At 41.0% G+C, this 23286-nt stretch overlaps 1 protein-coding gene across 2 annotated transcripts in view; it reads left to right on the top strand.

Annotated features, from left to right (window-relative positions):
• Positions 1-254: 254 nt before the first annotated feature.
• Positions 255-23286, top strand: part of LOC120543993 (galactosylgalactosylxylosylprotein 3-beta-glucuronosyltransferase 1) — a 34103-nt gene continuing 11071 nt past the window's right edge. For both annotated transcript variants that reach the window (XM_039777460.1, XM_039777459.1), the window contains exons 1-2: positions 255-514; positions 18795-19057. The gene's annotated coding sequence lies outside the window, so the exon portion shown is untranslated. The remainder of the gene's footprint in view (positions 515-18794; positions 19058-23286) is intronic.

The following is a 23286-nucleotide window of genomic DNA, read 5'->3' as shown; positions in this document are numbered from 1 at the left end:
CTCTCACACACACACACACACACACACACCTGCAGGAAATCAGACAAATACTAGAATTAATACCAACGGACAGAAAGAGGAAGCCCAGGGTGTTCATTCGGTACGAGGGAAAAGGCTGGGAGCTAAACGGGAGCAGTGAAAAGGTGAAGTGGAATAAGAGAGTGAGAGAGAAAGGAAGGGCGGCGGGAGGAGAGTAGAACAGAGGGAGGGAGGGAGGGGTTGAGTGCCAAATAAGCTGCCCTCTCTCTCTTCTCCCATGCACATCTCAGTCTGTGAGCAGCGGAGCACAGCGTGAGCTCTGGAGCGCATTCTCGACATGTACACCTGTAAGCCCTATTCATTCAGTCATTCAGGGACGCAGCGTTCACGTGTGAGTGGCAGCCACGCCGTTGAGACGTGAACGGCAGCACAGAGGGTCTTAAATCTGTCTTGATGAAATCATCAGGCAGAGGCAGCGGAGGAGAAGGCGACATGCGGAGAAGTGGATGCTGAGCTCCACCACTCTACAATTAAGGTCTGGACCCTTTTCTCTCCTTTTATCTGTCAGCCTTTTTTTGAAATATGGACAGGAGGTACATGCTTTCTGTGTATGTATGTTTTTTTTCTGGGTCATTTTGACTAAGACAGGCTACAACGGAGATGAGTTTGTCAGACCACCCCCCCCACCCCCCGCTATCTATCTGGCTGAATTACTGAGAACTTTCATGTTGATTAAAGTCATTTCGACTGTTGCTAATCTTCAGATCAGAGTGCAGATTTGTTAAGGACCTGTGCTTATTTCTTGGTTTCTCTGTTGTGTCACGCAATTGGTGAAATACTGTCACTACTGTAACATTAAACATCCGGTTAAAAAGACTACTATGATCTGTGTTTTGTGCAGTCACTGTCAGACTTTAATTTTCCGGGATGTGTCATCCTTGGCTCCGCTCAGCAAGTCTGAAATGGGCATGATCTTTTAATTAGACTTTGGATGATCTTCAAGAGGTCTTTTTTTGGCATCTTGCTGCCAAACTGTCTGGAGTGAACTGCGGATTATCTCACACTGCTTTCCACAAAAATACTGACACTAATGAACTTGAATACATATTCACTCTTTTTTTGCATAATGTTTTGCCACAAAAAAGTCCATCTTTTTCTTACAAAGGCTTACATTTATTTAGATAATAATAATAAAATAGAATAGAACTGTATTGAGCATGGCATTGGTCTTGGTCTCACCCTTAAAAACAGCACAATTATTTTTTTGTTTAAAATCATCAGCAGTACTAATACTAATATAGATCTCCCAACATGGGGATATTCTAGTGATGTCGTTTCAGAGTATTATTGACAAGCACTCACAAATGTGTTGCAAATCCATTGCTAGCCAGAAATACCAGCTTTACAAAATGCGGCCAGGGTGACATGTCACACACTTTGCAGTTTTGTAAACTGACTTTTGCATCTTTGATTCAGACCTTAGCAGCAGCATGAATTGTGCTGTAGTAACCACTTCTTTGGTTTGCAAAGTTGAATCCAGTGTGATGCCTTGTCGGTCCAAATTATAAGCACAGAAAAACTGGTTTAACTCTTTAAGCTATTCTCTAAATGATCCTCGAGTCTCACTGTTCACTTACACAGGGATGCATGAGTTCACGTGGAGTAAAATAAAACACTCAGACTAGACCAGAGAGAGTAACTAGAAGTAGATTTTTTTTTTCATTGAAATGTGTTAATTGCAAAAAGTGAAAGTGTTTTCCACACTTTACAAGCAGTTCGGAAAGTGAGAGAATTCCTGACAATCTTTTTTTGTGCAGGGTGTAAAACACTCTCGTCTGTTGCCGGTGTAAAACATGAAAGAGTCTGGCATTGCCAGACCCTTGGTTTATTGGCATTTCTTAAAACCAATCACAATCGCCTTGTGCCGGACAGAGCCATGGTGCTGCTGAAAAATATCCTCGGGAAGGAACTGGTTTTGGTGGAACGTGTGTACGTTCAAAATTTGTTTTAGTCGTGCGACAGAAAACTCAGATTGGACAGATAGTCTATCTAGCTGTCTGGATTTACCCTGCAGAGATCTGAGATCTAAAACACACGTTCTCGTCTGTTGCCGGTGTAAAACCTGAACCTGTGCTGCAGGCCCCTCAGTGTTACTCAGCTATGTGTTCGTTGGCTGCGTCAGCTGTGGATCCTAACCCTGCTATCTTTTAAAGACATTTGTAATGAAGTCCAAAGATTTCACGTTCCGATTAGTTCCTTCGCTTACTGGTCCGTCCATTAACAAATTGCTCCCCAACAGTCCTTGCTGAAATAGTTTGATGTAGAATTAGGAGCTGCTTACGGAATTCATCGGAGGGGCTATTCCGTGAAGCGTTTGAAACCCTTCCCAACTATTTTGATTCTGCATCAGTTCCTGTGTAATCGACATCGAAAGCATCTCAGCAAAATTAAGAGTGGCTCAGAAGGATAGTCAGGAGAAAATCATTATGCTTTGAACTAGCTCTGCAGGCTTGACTTTTATTTTTATTTTTTTTTATCTGCATACTCCGCTGTGCTCTTGATGTATATTACAAAAAAAATGCCTTTGAGTCAGATTGTTTGAGGTTGTTTTTGCCCACTTGAAAGCTGGTTCAGATCAGAGGCAAATTTTCACTCACAGCGTTGGGAATGCTGCATGAGCAGATCAATACACAGAGCGGGTCCTCGCTGAAACAAGCTCCATCATCCTACGGAGCAGGATGCTGACTCCTCTGATGTTCCCCCTCAACTGTAATCTTTCATGCCAGATGTACAGGAGGGGATCTGTAGACTCAAGTCTAACAGGAACAGTATCATTAATGCTAACCGTGGCAGTGTTCTCTGTGCAATGACTGACTGACAGTTAGTTTCATATTAATTTGAAGTACACTCTAAGAACAACATGTATATTAACAGTTGTGTATCTGCTTATTTTTACAGAAATTGCTCACAGTTGTATCATTTAGTTTTTTTACATTTCGAATTGCAATATTTGTGCTCCCGACAACTTTCGCTGGCCACAGAGGTTGGTTTCAGGAGTTTAAAGTGCCCAAATTATCACTTTTTCTGGGATTTGGGGTGTTTTTTGTGTCTCTGGTGCTTCCACATGAATACAAACTTGAAGAAAAAAAAACAACATCCATGCTGTTTTGAGTGAGATATGGTTTCTGAATGTATCCTGCCTTCAGTCTCCTGGTGAGCTGGTCAGAATCGGCAGGGCCGTCTACGCCATGGGCCGAAACATTTGGTGTGTGCTAACCACTTTAGCTAATACCACATCAGCTAGCTGCTTCTCCAACTTCGGTCAGTACGAGGCAGGATTAGCCGGGAGACTTCTTCTAAACGAGGGCGCACTTCCAACTTTGCGTGAATACCTGCAGAACGGGGACATGTAAGTAGTTCTATAGTGTTGCAGTGTTTTTGGCTAACCGCTAGCAGCGCTAGCTTCTAGCTTGTAGTCCTAACCTAGCTACTGGGCATGTGCGACTCCCAACAAAGATGGAACAGAAGTGAGATGTCTCACTCTGTAGTTAAAACAGAGAGCTCAACACACAGAGTGAAAAGAGGAGTTGCAGCAATGTGCAGTACAACACAAATATGGTGTTTTTTGAAAATGAAACCATTTAACCCTATTCTGATATAACCTCCAAATACAATTATGAACCTCTCCACGGTGTCACTTTTTTTCCAACGTTTCGGGCGGGTTTTTTAGACATTTGTTGCTTGTTTTCCTCGACATTTGTGAAACATTTTTTTGACGTTTATGACTCTGACTTTTTTTCGTTTTCAGAACTTTACTAACTGAGCAGCTTTGTATGAGAATTTCTTTTACAGGCCATCAGAAAATGTTCTCTATTTTAACTGTAGCTACAAACATTCCTAATGTTTAATTACGGGGGGGGTCAAAATCCGGGTAATGAGCTACCAGAACTTTTTTATTTGGGTACTTTATTTTACGGATGTATTTCTTAGAGTGTAACCAGTCCACAGACAAGCAGGAATTTGGCTCATCAAGTGGTTGTAGATGTACTATAATGTATTTTTTTCTTTCTCATTCTTGGAACATGTCAGACAAAGTTCTCAAATGAAGTAGGCATCAGCAGCAGCCCACATTGTGTAATTCAGTATCAATTGTGCAGCATTTCCCACCTGTATGGAAACCACTGTGTCCAGCCGGCTGTGAACTTAGCTTTGGCAACTGCCAAGGAGATCCAGACACCAAATGTCCCAGGGCAGATGGGCTAATGAGATCCACACTCCTCTTAAAGTGAGACACACATTGACCCTCTGAATGAATGGGAGGAACTGCTGTGTTTACAGCATACAACGGGAGTGAGGAGTGAGTTTTTAACACACTTTGACTTCGTTGCATTGAGGGCACACAGTAGGTGCAGACAAAGAACAGGCTCGTCTTCAAATAGAAGTCTTGCAGGCGTTCACTGATGCCAGGAAGAGTCCTGAGACAGGCACTAAAGCTGTAAGATCTTAATGCAAAAATACACCCTTTTTTATTAGCTTAAATGTACAGTATAGTTCAGTTATTTTTGTGGGGTTGCATGAGCTACTTCTCCATAGTCAGTGTGTTAGCTACAGTAGATGTCGGTCAGCGCGCCTCCAGTTTGGAGAAGCAGGCAGGAGTACCGACACAGAAGCTGTTAAAGCCGTCTCATTTGTCTACAGGAAGTGATGAACAGTCGGTAAGTTAGTATGTTAAATACATAGATCGCTAATATATACATAACTGTATGGTGTAGTATCATAAAACACAATATGTGGCACATTTTTATTCGAGAAATGTTGTGGGCAGACATGTCCTAGTTGATGATGCCAATTAGGGCTGTTGAAATCGGCAAAACATTTCACACAATATGTATTTTCACGTATCATAATTAACGTAAGCACAACAGAAGTACAGTGGTGTCACACTTTACTGCTGGCGCATTTCCTGAGTTTGGCATCACTTTATTCGAACACACTGCAGGCTCCCACACAACCTTCCATCACAACTCTTCGCTGTAGACCTCCAACCACGCACTGATAAAGTGTGATTAACTTGAATGTATTTGCAGCGGGGCCACACCAAATACAACGCATTCTCATGAACGGGTTTGTACGATATAGTACGAAAATGTACGCACACCGATTTGTATGATATCCTGTCACTGCTCAGCAGCAGTTGGCACTTGAGTTTAGCCGGTTACTTTGAGCCCGGGTACAGGCACCGCCAGACGACGGTCCCTTCGTGGTGGCAGTTGACTTTAGCCGACAAAAAGGGAGCGCCATGCAGCGACGGTGCTTTTCGTGGATATGCACAAAAAAGAATACACACAAGTCAACACTTGCATCAGAGACAGTCACATCAAACTAAGATGGTGAACATTGCTAAACATCAGCATGTTGGCATTGTCACTGTGAGCCTGTTGGCATGCTAAAATGAGTGAGTAGTGTCCCAAAGTAAAGCCCCACACTGTTTGGATCTCTGCAACATAAAGATCATCTGCTAGAAACCTTAGCATTGTAGCTAAGGTGCCACCGTTCAGTACAATTACGTTTTAGTGTAGCGTGGTAAATAGATACTGCATGACCAGAAGCAATTTTTGGCCCAGGATGCCTTAATCCACCCATAAAACACACACCAGCACCCAGGGTGTGATCAAATCATCATAATAATAATAATAATAATCTTTATTTATAGCGCACTTTTCAAAATTCCCATTACAAAGTGCTTCACAAAACAACTAAATAAAACCGACCACTCATAAAAAACATAGTCTATTTGGTGTATAAAAACCTGTGCATTGTAGCTAAGAATAGTAAAAACCATTTTTAAACAAAATAAAAGACAGTTGTGTCTCTACTGCTTCATCTCATACTCCCATGCAGCGGTGGACTTCATTCTGTTAAAGAGGAGTGAACAAACACCTGGCGCAGCCCTGATACAGTGCAATTATATGAAGCGTGGCTAACTCAGCATAGAAACAAAAGCAACAAATCGATCATTGACTTCCTCCGTCAGTATCAGTGGGCTGGAGCTTCAGATAGTGGAGGACAGAAAATGAAAGAGCAGCCGTGTGGGTTCCTTTTAACTAAATGAGCTCTTCTGATGATGATAGTCCCCCACACACACATACACACACACACACACCCAAAGCAAAACCTCCTCAACAACTGAATAACTAGTAAGCAAGTTAATGCGTGCGTACGTGCGTGTCAGCAATCAGCATGCATGGCGTGCTTTATAATATGGTTGTATGGAAGCTGCTCTGCCTTTGTGTGTGTGTGTGTGTGTGTGTGTGTGTGTGTGTGTGTGTGTGTGTGTGTGTGTGTGTGTGTGTGTGTGTGTGTGTGTGTGCCGTTACTGATTGTCTTTGCTGATTGTAGACGTGGCTGTGATTGTACTTGTGGGGGTGTAAAATACGTTCAATCAGTGATGTATGATTGAATGCTGATTTATTCAAATTTAACAAGGAGGTTTGTACACACATGAATACATACATTTTGCCTATAGTTTCACTTTAAAGGTCCCATGGCATGAAAATTTCACTTTGAGGTTTTTTAACATTAATATGAGTTCCCCCAGCCTGCCTATGGTCCCCCAGCGGCTAGAAATGGTGATAGGTGTAAACCGAGCCCTGGGTATCCTGCTCTGCCTTTGAGAAAATGAAAGCTCAGATGGGCCGATCTGGAATCTTCTCCTTATGAGGTCATAAGGAGCAAGGTTACCTCCCCTTTCTCTGCTTTGCCCGCCCAGAGAATTTGGCCCGCCCATGAGAGAGAGACATCATGGCTTTCAAACGAGCAAAGTGGCAGTTGGTCAAGGCCACACCCCCACCCTGCACCTTGCCCCCCCCCTCTCTCCTCCTCAATAGCTACAGACACAGAAATGGCACATCCTAAGGAAAGCTCATTGTGGGACTGGCTCTAGTGGCTGTAATTCTGCACCAAGGCTGAATTATGGGAAAGAGACTTCAGATACAGTATTAGGGGACCACTAAGGTCTATATAAAAGAGACTTCAGATACAGTATTAGGGGACCACTAAGGTCTATATAAAAGAGACTTCAGATACAGTATTAGGGGACCACTAAGGTCTATATAAAAGAGACTTCAGATACAGTATTAGGGGACCACTAAGGTCTATATAAAAGAGACTTCAGATACAGTATTAGGGGACCAGTAAGGTCTATATAAAAGAGACTTCAGCTACAGTATTAAGGGACCACTAAGGTCTATATAAAAGAGACTTCAGCTACAGTATTAGGGGACCACTAAGGTCTATATAAAAGAGGCTTCAGATACAGTATTAGGGGACCACTAAGGTCTATATAAAAGAGGCTTCAGATACAGTATTAGGAGACCACTAAGGCCTATATAAAAGAGACTTCAGATACAGTATTAGGGGACCACTAAGGTCTATATAAAAGATACTTCAGCTACAGTATTAGGGGACCACTAAGGCCTATATAAAAGAGACTTCAGATACAGTATTAGGGGACCACTAAGGTCTATATAAAAGAGACTTCAGATACAGTATTAGGGGACCACTAAGGTCTATATAAAAGAGACTTTAGATACAGTATTAGAGGACCACTAAGGTCTATATAAAAGAGACTTCAGATACAGTATTAGGGGACCACTAAGGTCTATATAAAAGAGACTTTAGATACAGTATTAGAGGACCACTGAGGTCTATATAAAAGAGACTTCAGATACAGTATTAGGGGACCACTAAGGTCTATATAAAAGAGACTTCAGATACAGTATTAGGGGACCACTAAGGTCTATATAAAAGCATCCAAAGAGCACCATGTCATGGGACCTTTAAAGCCTGCATTTAAATCAATACTCTCGATCGCACCAGTACATTTTGTAGGTTATTGCAAAGTCTCAAAATTAAACCATCTGCTACCTTGAATCATACACAAAAGATTATTGTTTGCTTTGATTTCCCACTAGTCTCGCATTGCCAGCTCTATCTGCACAGCTCCGTGGAGTAAGGTCTGGCTACAGCACACATACAATCTGGGATAGGAGAAAATAAAGGCTCTGGGTTGTTTGCATTTCTTTAAACCAATCACAATCGTCCTGGGCGGTGCTAAGCTCCGGACACGGCAGCGGTGGCTCTGTCTCAGGAAGGAACTTGTTTTGGTGGAACATTTGCACCCCGCAAAAGAAAACGCTGCATACAATATTAAATTAATGAATGAATGTTAACTGTGGACACAATACAGTAACGGGAGCTATTTAAATTAGCTGCATACATGGTTAAATAGCCGTGTGTACTTCATCCACAGCAATCCCACCAATCAGTCCCCAAACGTTCCAGTTAAACGTGGGGTATACTTGCCGCTGTTGAGCAGCAGTGTGACGTCACGGGAGCGCTGTAACGGTTTATATTCGCGCGTGGTGGACACTAGCTGCAGTCTTCACCTGAACAGAGGTGGCGCTAATGAGCAAAGGCTACCGACTTTGCTCTTTCTACGGACTAGAAGAAGAAGAAAAAGGTAAACAACGGCATAACTGGTAGCAGCATTGCCGTCAGTGCTTCGATTTGATCGGATGACCTACTTCGTCGGATCAAGCCTTTCATTCACCATAAAAGAACTCCTCTTAACCCAGTAAGATTACATGAGAGACTTGCAGTCACTCTGAGAGTCCTGGCATCCGGTTGCCCAGGAGCTGGTCCATGCTTCCTGTTTCCGCTTTGTCGTGCACCGCTGAAAAAAATAGTGGTGCACGCCCTCTGGTCGCGCACTCAAAATCCTGGCGTGCCAGTGAGATCTACGTCATTTTGAAGTCACATTGGCGCGCGCCAGCTTGGCTACGGCAACTGTAAAAAGGCCTTCAGAGAGGAAAGGCCGTACACATATTCTTTGTAAATCTTTACAATCATCCCCCAAAAGAACCAAGCAGGCCGGCCTTGTTGCACCATCCAGATTGACTTCAAAACTTGCCATTTTCAGCGCATAGCTCGCTAGCTGGAAGTTTGTTGTTGTTTCCCAAAGCGTACAGAGTTTGAGAACGGCGACACAAAGAGAGCGGAAGGAGAGGGACATTACAGGCAACGATCCTGGAAATGTATCCGTTGATCCAGACTTAATTTCCCACCAATTACATACATTTCCTATTTGTGAACATTACCACTTTTCTTTTAGATAGATAAATGTAGAGACCAGACCATTGTGACACCACTTCGAGGCAAAATGAGAAGCAGTTGTTGCTTCTCACTTTGATCATGAGAATAATTGGATTAAGCTAATTACATGCCCAGCTGAATGTGACACTCGTGCTCAGCAGCCGTGTATACACTGTGAGTTTGGATGAATTGAAGTGATTGTCATTTGCCTCTGGCTGCTGATTTGAATTCAATTACAAGAATGCCGCAATTACGACATGGTCATATAAGCATCTCGACATAATTATTGCTTTGATTATGGTCGTATTTAGTGAATTGATATTGTGATAAGACATGCATTTTGATGAATGCTGATTGCTTCAAGGCAAACAAGCACATCATTATTTACCAAGGAAATGGGAATATTAAACTGAGGGAACAGCTTGATCAAATTATTCTCAAACTCCCAGTACATGCAGTAATAAGATTATAGTGTGCCCATAACCAAAACTAGTGAATGATAATGGGTGCAGACGGGACACATGGTTTGGGGGTATATTGGTTCATGTTTCCGAAAAGTTATAAAAGTTTGAAATAAGTGATGTGAGTTCAAAACTGTATTGAATTAGCCTCCAGTGCAGCAGTGTTTAGGAGAATGTTTAGGATACAATATGATTCTCACCTGGGAGCACAATATGGAAAATTGCAAAATATTCAACAGCAAAGTGTAAATTTATTTATTTGTGTGTGGGGGGGTGTATATAGGGTTAGGGTAAAGGTATATTTTATTTTATTTTGGATATAATTGTATGTTGTCTGCATCTTTCACTTTTTTTTTGGTCTTTTACACTCCAACTGGTCTGTCTGAACTATCTTGTTGGTTTCAAATGAATAAAAATTGGATCACAAACCTACAACAAAGTGTATAATTTGAACGTGATATAACTTTGACAATGAAAGTGGATTTTATTTTTGTGAGATGGGGCTCCTCGTGCATGACGAGAGTCGGGGCAGTTTATTGCGACACTGCGTATTCTAAACGTCAGTGAGCTGAATTTGATTGGGTCCTATGACTTTAACGGCCAGCACAATTGAGGCACAGTCTCCTCCAAACCAAACCAGACCACGAGCTAGATGCACATTTCATTCGACGGACCGTATAAATCACTGAGAGATATAATGTTTTAATACTGCATCTGCTGTTTTATTGCTCCTATCTCTCTTCAAACGGCCCTGTTTGTGTTGGAATATATCTGCACATTACTGGAAGAATGCAAAACTAAGACAAAAGTAAATCCATCCGCAACCACACAACTGTCTTCAGGAGTCAAATTATATGTATGCTACTGTATCGGTTTTCAATCTAAATAAATGCCAGCAAAATTAATACAATGGTTTTGTGGCATCTTCATGCACAAACCTTTTGGTAATTGAGCTGACATAATTGATTTTTGTCCTCGAGTGTATAGGGCTTAATTGATCCAAATATGCTTTCACCGTGCTAGTATTTACTTTTTCTTTATGAATTAGTTAATTCATTAAACAGGAAAACTAACTTAAAAGGAAACGGACACTGCTGCTCTGTCATATTTTTATTGAGCTTTATTTTTCTGTTCTTTTCTGTTTATTGAACACATTTGTGTTTAATGTGAGACTGTGTAGCTTTTGCTGAGCAGCTCCAACTGACAGTTAAGGGATGACGATGATGCTAAATACTGAATTAGCATTTAGCTCAAATGCTAAGCTATTGTAATATTAATGCAAATAGAGAGGAATCATTAAGTCAGCAAACTGACACAGGAATGTCTGTTATAGAGCAATATTGAACATGATATGTAATGGGAAAAATTACATTTAAGCATAATTCCTTATATTTTTATGTTTTATTTCTACTTTAATTCTCTCACATTATTGAAAGACTTGAAAAAAATGATCTCAGTTTCTGCTTAACTGCTGAGACGTCCAGTCTGGAACATAATGTGAGCACTGTTTGTCTGAACAGATAGGGGCTACAAGGTCACCCTAAAACTATCTCTAGTTTTCCCATGCCAGTTAAGATGTAACTGGGGGGGTGAAAGTCGTACAGGGAGGAGGAGGCGAAATGGCTCCGAGATGTCTGCATGTGTATCAGATTGCCTGTAAGAATTGTAGCGTCATAATAAGCCAAGTGCGTGTGTGCTGTCACTCTGAAGATGCATATAAGCCTAGTGTTCTTGTTCACTCATTTGAGAAACTGACTCCACACTGGGCTGCGGCCTTTTGTGAAATCATGTTGCTCCTATTTGCAAATATATCTTTAATAAAATACAAAAACCCAACTTGGTTTTAGTCTCAGCCTGTCTTATTTGTTTCAATTTACTAAACTCTGAAAACCTCTTCCCCTGCTGCAAAGGAAACTTCCACTACAGATATACAGTGTATATATATATATATATATAATTAAGTTTGCTAACATGATCTACTGGTACTGGACCAAGTAAGTCTATAGTAGCAAAGCCCCTGAGTGTATTACTGTAATTTGAGCAGTGTTATTGCTTATGAATTTAAATTTTCATTTGTAAGAGGAATTGTGTTCTTTCTTATCTCAAAGGTTACATAGTCTCACTTTAGGTTATTGTTATTACCACTATTGCAAAAAAAAAAAAGGTTACTGCTCATTCTCAATCTCATAAGCTATGAAAAGAATAGAATAAAAAAGTCTGTATTGTCATTGTAAAGAATATAGTCTATATCCATTACGTTCCACTTCTGGGATTGCTCCAGTGCCGCCAGAAATTCCGCCGTATGTCCCTCTTTTCGGCCGGATGTCCGTTACCTTCCACTTCCTTTTTAAAGAATTTTAAACTCCGGTGGATTTGTGAGGACTATGGCTAACTGCTCCTCAGATCTCTGCAGGGTAAATCCAGACAGCTAGCTAGACTGTCGCACGACTAAAACTACTTTTGAACGTACACGTTCCACCAAAACAAGTTCCTTCCTGAGGCTATTTTGCAGAGGCACCGTGGCTCCGTCGGGCACTTAGCGCCACCCAAGACGATTGTGATTGGTTTAAAGAAATGCCAACAAACCAGAGCACGTTTTCTCCCATCATAAAGTGCTGTGTGGACTAGCCAGACCCTCCTCCGCAGCGCTGTGGAGGAAGGTCTGGCAATGCGAGACTATGCAGAATACAACAAAGTTAGGAGAGCTACTGCCGATCAGTGCAATAAAAAGTACATAAATACAATGTCATGTTGCATTAGAATAAGAGTATTTATTGCACTAGTATTAATCTAATTATTGCAATAATTTATTTATTTTTTTTTATTGCACAAGCTCCAGTAGTTTTGTCAGAAGAATTTGTTGCGATGTTTCCCAGCTGCAGTTTATTTTGTTTGGGTGTATAGTTGCTGTTTCTTTATCAAGGCAATATATACACAAGAAGATCCTAATTGCAAATGCAAACTGTGCAGTAAGTGGGAACATTTTCCCTGTCAGAGCTGTGAAATGCACTGTTGGCACAGCGCTATGCGGTTCTCATTAACACTTTCTCTGAGATGGTAGACTTTACACTCGCTTTACTTGCCAACACTCACAGTAGAAAGCTGTGATTGCACATCAATTTGTAATGAATCTTTCACTCACTATTTTTTTAATAACTAAACTTCTAAAGAACATTCGTGAAATTAAATGTCTTCGTATCGGCAGTTACTTTTTGAGACGGTTGGACTTTGCTCTACCCATATTTCATCCATAAGCGATGATTGTGTAAATGTAAACACCAAATATCACATTGCCTGATGTGAGTTTAGCTTTAATGATTTTTTATTGACATGCTCTGCTGAGTGCATGCTGGAAACAACTCAAATAGATTCATTCTGGAGCTTCCTCTTGACAAATAAGGACATGCTGGGAATACAAGCTAATCTTATTGTGTGTGTGTGTGTGTGTGTGTGTGTTTGTGTGTGTGTGTGTGTGTGTGTGTGTGTGTGTGTGTGTGTGTGTGTGTGTGTGTGTGTGTGTGTGTGTGTGTGTGTGTGTGTGTGTGTGTGTGTGTGTGAAAGAGGACAAAATGTGTTCAAAAAGTCACACAGTCTCGCTTAAAGTTTTAAGACTTAAGGTGTAGACACATATAGCCGACGGCCGACCGTTGACAGAAAACCCCATCGATATGATCAGTCGCGTCCCTGAGGTCCAAAAAACTGCCACAGAACAGACCAAAAAGACGAGAGGAGACGAGACGTAATACATCTCTATAACAGCAGGCGGCGCTACTCTGTAATGTTGCCCAAGAAATGAAAACAGGCAGCTGATTGGACGAACGCGTCACATGGGTTTGTTTTCTCCGGAAATTCAAAGCCAGACTGTCATGGCGGCCGTTCAGAATACGATCTCATATTGTACTAAAATAGTTCACTGAAACGTGTTTCTGAAAACATTTTAAGCGAGAAATAGGCCGTGTCTTCATTTCAGATCGACAAAGGTCAGTTTAAAAGATTTTCGTCAGATTTTGAGAGACTCTAGTCACCTCATCCCGCTCATCATTTCTGGGTGAGTCCCGACTGCCCTGCCGCCGACTGAACATGTCAGGTCGGCCAAAATGAACGCCGACAGCCCCCCAGATGGACGACGGCACGGGACACACCGAACAGATTTGAGTCAGTGACCTCACCAGACTGTCCCACGGCCGATAATCGGCCTGGTGTGTCAGCGCCCTTAAACAGAAGTTTGGCAATGTCACAAAATGTAGAAGTCCATACTTGGTAACACTTTACTTGAGGGTATCTACATAAGAGTGATATGACACTGTCATGAACACATAACACTGTCATGACACATGAACCCTAACGCCAACTCTAACCCTAACTTGTTATGACAAAAACCGAATGACACTTAATGACAGAAGTGTTATGTCATAAACATTTATGACTTGTATATAATGTTTATGACACGTTCATGACCGTGTCATGTCACTCTTGGGTAGATACCTTCAAGTAAAGTGTAACCACATACTTTAAAGTGCCCCTATTATGAAAAAAAAAACACTTTTTCTGGGATTTGGGGTGTTATTTTGTGTCTCTGAAAAACTCCATCCATGCTGTTCTGAGTGAGATACGTTTTTTGAATGTGTCCTGCCTTCAGTCTCCTGGTGAGCTGGTAAAAAATATGCACGGCTTTCTACGTCACTAGCCGAAACGAGGGGCCTAGGGGGCTAACCGTTAGCATGCTAGCTCGTTCTCAATGGCAAAACACTGCTACAACACACACAAATTCACCCTAATCTACAGAATAAATTGTATAGAACTACTTCCATGTCCCTGTTCTGCAGGTATTCCACGCAAAGTTGGAAGTGCGCCCTCGTTTAGAAGAAGTCTCCCGGCTAATCCTGTATAGGCCGAAGTTAGAGAAACCGCTAGCTAGCTCATGTAATCCTTACCTAGCTACTGCGCATGTGCGACTGACGACAAAGATGTTACAGAAGTTGAGAGGTCTCACTCTGTAGCTAAAACGGAGACCTGAACACAGGGTGAAAAGAGGAGCTGCAGCAATGTGCACTACAACAAAAATATGGTGTTTTTTGAAAATTAAACCATGTAAACCTATTCTGATACAATCTCAAATCACAATTATGAACCTGAAAATGAGCATAATATGGCCACTTTAAGGGTCATCTTTGTGTTGTTGTTGCCGTTTTGATTGTTAGGAAGTATTAGATCTCATCAGAGCTCACATTGAAGAATGTCAAGGCAAAAGAAAAAAAGCCAAAACTAACGAAGCACGCATGATCTGAGTTGCCCTCTCGATGCCCCAGGTTTCAAAAGCAACACTTATTGGGCCATGAGGTGCCATATTGTGTGTGAGAGGATGTGAGAATGCGAGAAATGACACACCAGTGCTAGAGCTGTTGCAGTGAAAAGCCACTAATTATCACCCAGGTGATTTTCAAAGGACCCACCGCACTGGAAAATAAAGGAGTAATGCTTCACAGTGTTTTTTATCCCATACACATCAACGATGCCACGGCCATCTTAAGAAGCTATTAATTAATTTTAATGATTTGCATTTTAAAAGCACACTATACACTATGTGACACCTTTGAAACTGCATCACGGTCTCATTAATCACCCATCTGTCAAACAGCGAATGGCATTTCTCTGAGCCTTAGCACATAAACAGATGCAGACCGAATATTGATAGAATGATGGAAGTGATTAAGAGGAGAGTGAGAGCACATGGAGAACTATCAGTGGATCGTTTGGAGTCCAAACTTCTAGGTTATCTCACTCAAAAGTTACCCTTGTCAACAGATTTATTTTTTCTCTCTCGTGTCATGTGAGGACAAGGCCGGTTTAGAAAGGATTCCTGTTGGGTTGATAGTGGGTTTTTGGGGGTTTCTGCTGGATACAAAGACACCAGTCAGAAAAGAGGCGTTGAGCTGAGAGCAGTTATTCTTTTACAATAAATCTGTTTACGCGTACACATTTCTAATAGCACCGCAGATCATAATGCAGCTAATCGGCTTGGTCATGAAAGCACCAACTTATTTGGCTCCCTAATAATATACTGTATGCATGAATAAACAGCCTATTTCCTGAGGAAAATAAGGCAGACTCAGACTATGAAAACCCACAGAGGTGATCAGGTGGATATGTATCCAAATAGTCTATTAAATATCTAATAAATATATATCGATTGATGACGGATTTGAATTACTACCTCAAAAAAAAAAAAGGATAACGAAACACACCATGGGGCTTGCCCCAAAAAAAAAAAAAAAAAAAAAAAAGGAAAAAAAAAAAACAACCCCCCCCCCAGCAGGAATAGGAAAGTAAACAGAGGAGGGAGGTTCAAATTTAAAGCTTTAGTGCGTAACTTTTTGATATTAATGAACGTCCGTTACATTCAAGCCATTGCCAAATGAGTTGCTACAAAGCTAATTAAGACTTTCAGCTCCACACAACTCTCTCTGGATTTCTCAGTATGATGTTCAGATGTATGTTCAGAAGATTGTGGTGTCCGGTGAATTTCCCAGGCAGAAACTCAAGAGAAGATAATGACCTCTTCTGAAGAGTCCATCATGCTTTTTTTTAATCCTCCGTGTCCTCCTTGGCAGAATTTCAGTCCATTTGAGATACAAGCTAAATAATGTATAGAATATGTGATATATCAGCATATTGATGATACTGTTGGTTAGCAAAAGACTGCACATATGCTGTGTACTGAGCAGTCATGGACATCTCAGTCCCTCCAGAAAAACGTGATTATGCGATCGCATAATTCAATGCATAATCAGCCAAAGTCCGCATATTTATGTGGGGGCCGCATTTTTTCAAATACAACGCACTTTCGCCGCATAAAATTGCATAAATATCCCGCATATTCCATTGCATTTTTTAAGAAAACATGCCGCATAATCAAGGATTTTTGCCCGCAACAATCACAAAAAAACTCTGGAAGGACTGACATTTTATAGATTTCAACAGGAAGCAACATGGCCTATCAAGACTCTAGCAGTGACCTCTTTAACACTACACATACAGGGCCACCCTGAAGAAAGTGCACATGATATTTCAATAACTGTATACTGTTAATTTAAAATTAGTCAATTTGTCTCTCCTTAAAGGAATAGTTTGACATTTTGGGGAAACGCGTTTATTTCATTTTCTTGCCAGGACTTGATGAAGATGAGTTTGATACTCTGTTTTCTATAGAGTAAATATGCGGTTATAGTCAGCAGCTAGTTAGAACAGCTTAGCACAAAGACTGGAAACAGCTAGCCTGGCTATGTCTAGAGTAGAGGTGTTGAAATTAATCAAATAATCGATGCATCGAATCGTGGACATGGACGATGCTGCATCGATTATCGGCCGGGCCATAATCGATTATTTCTGTTTACAATTTAATGTATGCCTAACAACCTTTCTGTTTATTTGCACATTCAGGAAGTGCCATGTGCTCAGTGCTGTAGTTTTATGTATCCAATTTATTTAGTATTAGAGCACTGCAGAATGTTTTGTTTTTGAAGCTTGAAAAGCTGTGAATTAAATATCCTATATGGCTTTAGTAGTAAAAATGTATTTGACGCATCAAGATGCATCGTGATGCATCGAGATATCGAATCAAATTGAATCACTGACATGATGGGAGACATCAGGGAGATCAGTGAAGATTCACACCTCTAGTCTAGAGGTAACCAAATCTACCAGCCAGTGCTTGAATTCCCAGACTCTGACTCGAGTCCAACTTATGTCACTATTCTCTGGACTCGTGACTCGACTTGGACTCGGAAACTGATGACTTGGACTTGGACTCGGACTGGAGGATGAAATTGGACTCGGAAGTTGGATGAAGATTCAGACTACTTTTATGTAATAGGCAGTGATGGACTCGAGTCGCTATTTTCTGGACTTGTGACTCGACTCGGACTCAAACTCAGGTAATGGTGACTCAACTCAGACTTGACTCGGACTCTTCTTTGGTGACTCGGACTCAAACACTTGGGACTCGAGACTTGACTCGGACTTGACCGTCGGTGACTCGACACTGCTACGAGCACCTGTAAAGCTCACTTATTAAATTACACTGCTCCAAACAGACCACACATACCATATCTGACAATTCCCTCATGTGCAATATCAATGTCAATATTTCATCTGTGAAATACTGACTGCTATGTATTTTACCTTTCAGTCTGTTTACTTATTATTATTATTTGCTTTTTTACGGTTTTACTTTCCTTTTTCTACTTTTTTACGTATTTATAATATCTTGGTTTTTAACTGATGCTTCTTGTCATTCCCCTTTGTTGCTGTAACACTGCACATGTCCCCGCTGTGGGTTTAATTAAGGATTATCTCATCTTATCTTACTTTTTCACCAGGCTGGCCGTTTCCCCATGTTTGCAATCCTTGCGCTTAGAATGAGCTGGAATGAATTTATTAGTGCTAATATTGGATTTTATTCAGACATAACTCCCAGAAATTGTGGTGTGTTGATACTTTCGCACTTCTTTTTGCCAAGTGGGAGATATCATCGCTGTCAGAAATTCACAATATCTCTGATTCAGAATTACAAGTCGGACAGTGGCATGAAAGGTTTCCCCCTCTCAGCTGCTGACCGATATCATGTGAACGTGGCATTACACGTGTTATTTTACTGCTATGATAAGTCCTGTCCGACAAGGGAAAACATCCATTTGCTACCCTCAGAATGCCTTCGTGCTGGTGGAAAATGTATCTTTTCCTTGACTGTAATACAATAGGTGTGATTTCAACTGACCCAATCTTCCACAGGCTTAAAAGGTCACAGTCACTCATCTAAACCGGCCCGCTCTGAGCAGCATACAGCCACTGCACTTTGTCATGCACTCCTTTCATAATATGCCTGTCAGGAAATGAAAGCAGAAATGAATAGAAATACCCTTACTGTCTGATTAGTGGACCATGTGAGTGTAGCTGTTTATGCCTCAGATAAACAACACCCACGTTATGCACGGCTCTCTAAATTTTTCAAATCCCCCCAGTACGAATTCCATTTGTGCGGCTGTGACATTTTTCATGTGATTTATTCTATTGTCCTAAGTCCGCCGGCCATGGCTGCTCCTCCGCCCCGTCCCCTTGCCATCAGCTTTGACAATCCCAGCCTTTGTTTTTGCAATGAGAAGCAGCATTCTTCCAGAGGGATGACCTCCTCTGTCTCTACAGGGGCTGGCACTGAGGACGCGACCCTACCCGAGGATTGGATAGCACCCGCCGGATGCTGTGAACCAAATGCGCTAGTTGTCACCCCCGACTCTGGTGCTCGTATGTGCAGCGAACACGCTCTCCATTCCCGGGAAGAGAACTTGATGGATGCCTCTGTTCATCACAGCTGGCACATCAGGGCCCAGCTCCATTATTAGCACCTTCATCATTAGCACAGCACAACGGGAGTAGACTGTGACCACAGTGGATCCTTACTTATTTCTGTAAGTATTCATATCTTACACTTCATTATTCTTATTGTATTATTGAATTAACATTGCATTGTGGTTCATTCAATATATAATATTATTGTTAAACAATGGCCTAACAAGGGGGAAACAAACAGCTTTCCCTTGGCCACAAAAGCACAGCAGCAAAATACCAAAGTTGAGCAGCACCAGGAGGAGAGAAGCCGAGACGAAAGGTACCGAAGTGAAAAACTATTTCCGAGAGACACAGCCCTAAAATCCCACAGCACCTGAATATTAGAATTCCAAACCATCCGTTCACCAAGGCACCAAGCTCAACTTTTACATCTCGCACCAGTTGAAAGGGATAGCGCAAACATCCGAACATCCGAACATCAAACACCAGAAACCTTGACACATCCGATTCCCTGCAGCTGTCTACCGTACTGTACACACACACACACACACACACACATGCACAGGCCACGTTAGGATTCAAGGGATTAACAAGAGTTGGCTGGATTCAGATTGCGGTAATGAGGATTTAATGACAAAACACTGTCAAGATCATCGCTCTCTGCTGTGAATTTATTTGCAACTAAATATGATATTTCTATCACTGACAATACTTATTTTTATTTTTTGTGACTCTGTCTGCCACTTGGAGGACTGGAGGATGCTCGTGGAACTGCTCTAATGGCTTTTATTGGGGAGAGTGTGCAATATTTTGGTGTAGGGCATCATGCAATATGGTATAAAGTCTGCTCTGGTGTGTGTGTGGGTGGGTGTGTGTGTGTTGGGTGTTATTAATTGAGAGGCTTTGTGCTGCTATGTTACCTGTGTTCTCTCGAATGCCAAAGACAAATATATCCTTTAAGGGAGACTATACAGGTTAATCTTTTCTTACACTGTAAAAACTGTAATTTTACGGAAACACGAAAATCTAAAAGAATTACAAAAATAGACTGAATTTACATGTCTATGGTAAAATAACATTGAAAGCATGTAAATGTGAATAACCATAACATTTCCATTTCTTTCTTTTTTTTAAAGAAAATGTATTTGTGGTCACATGTTACATGCAAAATAACCAATATTTATAAAATGATCTGTGAAATATTTTTTATTTCGTAGATTAAATTGTTAAATTCAAGTGTAACGCTGTAAATGTATTTCTTAAATTAGATGAATTTAGTGAATAGAGAAAATATTTTACAGGTGTAAATATCCTTCATTAATAAACATTAATGCCATACATAAAAACACAAGGTTGCATGTCAAATGAAAGCTTCAAACTGTATTTTTAATTAGGAAAAATGACTGTATTATTACAGGAAAGTTATTTTCCGTTATTTTGCTGTGTTTTTGGCACCCCAGCGGCTGAAATAGTACCCTTTTTAAAAAAATCTGTAAATATTCAACACGGTCTCACGACAGTTCGTGAAATGGTCACGTTATTTTTAATCTATTGATTTGTGTACACGGACACGTTTATGTCGTTTTTTCCGTGGTGGTAAGCATGTAATGGGAAGCATCTATACGGAGGTTGGGTTTAGGAAAAAGGAACGGGGAAAGGACACGTCACACGCCGGGGACACGCTCTGCGGTCTCTGGGGGACACGCGACAACAACGGGACGGTTGGGTTTAGGAATTTTCGGCATTTCATACTACTCGCTACCGTAGTCGTGCTGTGATCACGAAAGATGCTTCCCATTGAAATACATTAGTTTAAATAACGTGCTGACCACCACGAAAAAAAAACAACGTAAACTTGTCCGTGTACACGAATCAATAGATTAAATAACGTGACCATTTCACGAACTGCCATGAGACAGGGTTGAAATATTATCTATCTTTTATCTATCTATCGGCACATTCTGTCTTTTGTTGTGCACAGTGCTCTCCAGGCAGGGTACCCTTTCCATGGAGGACCTTCAGTTGGTATCTGCCTCATAGCTCCATGCAGCCCCTGCTACTTGACTGCCATTAGCAGAGACAACATTAGTATAGATTTCCCAGCTGAGACCGGATTTCAAAGACACACAATCTCTGAGACGTTTGATATCAAGAGAAACCTATTTATAGTTTTCATGAGCTGTGCCATATATTTTAAACGTGCAGTGAGAGGCCTTTGATCTTTGTAAGTGCTGAGTAAGGCTGGCACCATCTTCCAGTCGTGGCTCTTTGATCCAGCCAACGTCTATCATTAGTGAGCTCTGGGTAGGGACCTGCCAGGTTTACACTGTATGTGTACCTGTACTGATTGGTTATTTATGACTGTTTAGTTGTTTCTTATGAAGCCATTCAAAAAGCCACAGCGATAGAATGACAGCCTTTGTATTAGAGAAAGCAGCTTTGGAGAGCACAATCACAGCATTGTACACAAAGAGAAAACAAAGAGTTAATGCTGGGGAAATTGTGTATAGGTCTGTTTTGTGTCTTCTAAGGGAATTATTCCTCTAATGGGCTTAAAGGTATAGTAAGTGATGTTAATCCAATACACTTTTTGTCAAAATCAGTGAATGTCTCCTCGCGGTTTAGGCTTATTGGTTTGCACACATTCATAAAAAAAATAAAAAATAACAATACCACATACAGTACAGGCCAAAAGTTTGGACACACCTTCTCATTCAATGTGTTTCTTTATTTTCATGACTATTTACATTGTAGATTTTCACAAGGCATCAAAACTATGAATGAACACATATGGAATTATGTATTTAACAAAAAAGTGTGAAATAACTGAAAACATGTCTTATATTTTAGATTCCCCAAAGTAGCCACCCTTTGCTTTTTTTGATAGCGCTGCAAACCCTTGGTGTTCTCTCAATGAGCTTCATGAGGTAGTCACCTGAAATGGTTTTCATTTCACAGGTGTGCTTTGTCAGGGTTAGTTAGTGGAATTATTTCCCTTATTAATAAAAAAGGAAAGGGTGGCTACTTTGAAGAATCTAAAATATAAGACATGTTTTCAGTTATTTCACACTTTTTTGTTAAGTACATAATTCCATATGTGTTCATTCATAGTTTTGATGCCTTCAGTGAGAATCTACAACGTAAATAGTCATGAAAATAAAAAGGAAACGCGTTGAATGAGAAGGTGTGTCCAAACTTTTGGCCTGTACTGTAAATAGCAACATATCTCTTTCACATAGAAAGAGAGAGTGTGTGCTGGTTACCTAGCTCTCTGTTTTCTGTGTGCGTTAAAAAATAAAATCCGGTGTTAAAAAACAAACCGAAAGGAGTGCAAGACCCACAAATCACTGTTCCAGCCAATCAGCAACAGGCAGCGTCAGTTGATGGTAGGGGGGGAGGCAGCATTTGAATGTGGCGGCCAGAAGTTATCGGTCTGTGAATCTGGAGGGGCGGAGCTTATGAAGGGGGGGGGGGGATTTGTTTGGCAGTTGCATTTAAATATCAACAATTTTTGCAAAGAATCTCTTACAGCGCCTTTAAAGGCCCAGTGTGTAACGTGTTTAGTTGTTCATTATCAAATCTGTGTTGCCCGTTCACAAACTTGTCCTTTTTCATGAATATTTACCTCCACCATCAATTCCAAGTATTCCTTTTGGCTTGAAATTTTACATTTGCATTCTCATGAACTGGGGTAGACGCTCCATATTCATGCACCATCTTGAAATACGTTAGCCGGTAAGGGACATACAGGACATACTGCTCCGCCTTTCACGTTTTCACTGTCACCTGATAAACTCACAGGAGCTGCTAATGCTGCTAATGGGTATCGTAGCTTCCCGGCCCCGGCAAGTTTAAAGAAGGAAACATGGAGGACCACACGTATTCAAAATACAGATTTCAGGAACAGGAGTCGTCTTCTTTGCCCAGAAAAAGAAGGATATTTAAAAGAGCAAGAGAGCGGTGTCATCAGAAAGAAGCGTGAAGGCTACAGAAGCTGTAATACTCACTTTGAACTGCGTGGTGCAAGAGAGTTGATTACGATATATGATGTATATTTACGATATATGACACTAGATGGGAGAAATGTTCACACATTGGACCTTTAAAAACGTTTTTATGGGCCAACGTGTAGTGTAATGTTAAGTCTGCCTCCTTCTTTCCATAATGCATGTGAACCAAGATGTAGTTGTTTTTTGTGCAGAAATTCTCTAAATATGTGATATCATGTTTTGGAGAAAATCCAGTATTTGTTGCCTGCCAACTTTGTGCAGGTTGTGTGGGTAGAGTTCCTCACTAGGTGGCTGACTGCAATGCTGTGTTCATGTAAAGATGAAGGTGAACCAAAGAT

Source organism: Perca fluviatilis, chromosome 16 (genome assembly GCF_010015445.1).
Source record: "Perca fluviatilis chromosome 16, GENO_Pfluv_1.0, whole genome shotgun sequence".
In the NCBI taxonomy this organism is placed as follows: domain Eukaryota; kingdom Metazoa; phylum Chordata; class Actinopteri; order Perciformes; family Percidae; genus Perca; species Perca fluviatilis.
The sequence above is the reverse complement of the archived record's forward strand: the minus strand, read 5'-3'. Positions and strand labels throughout refer to the sequence as shown.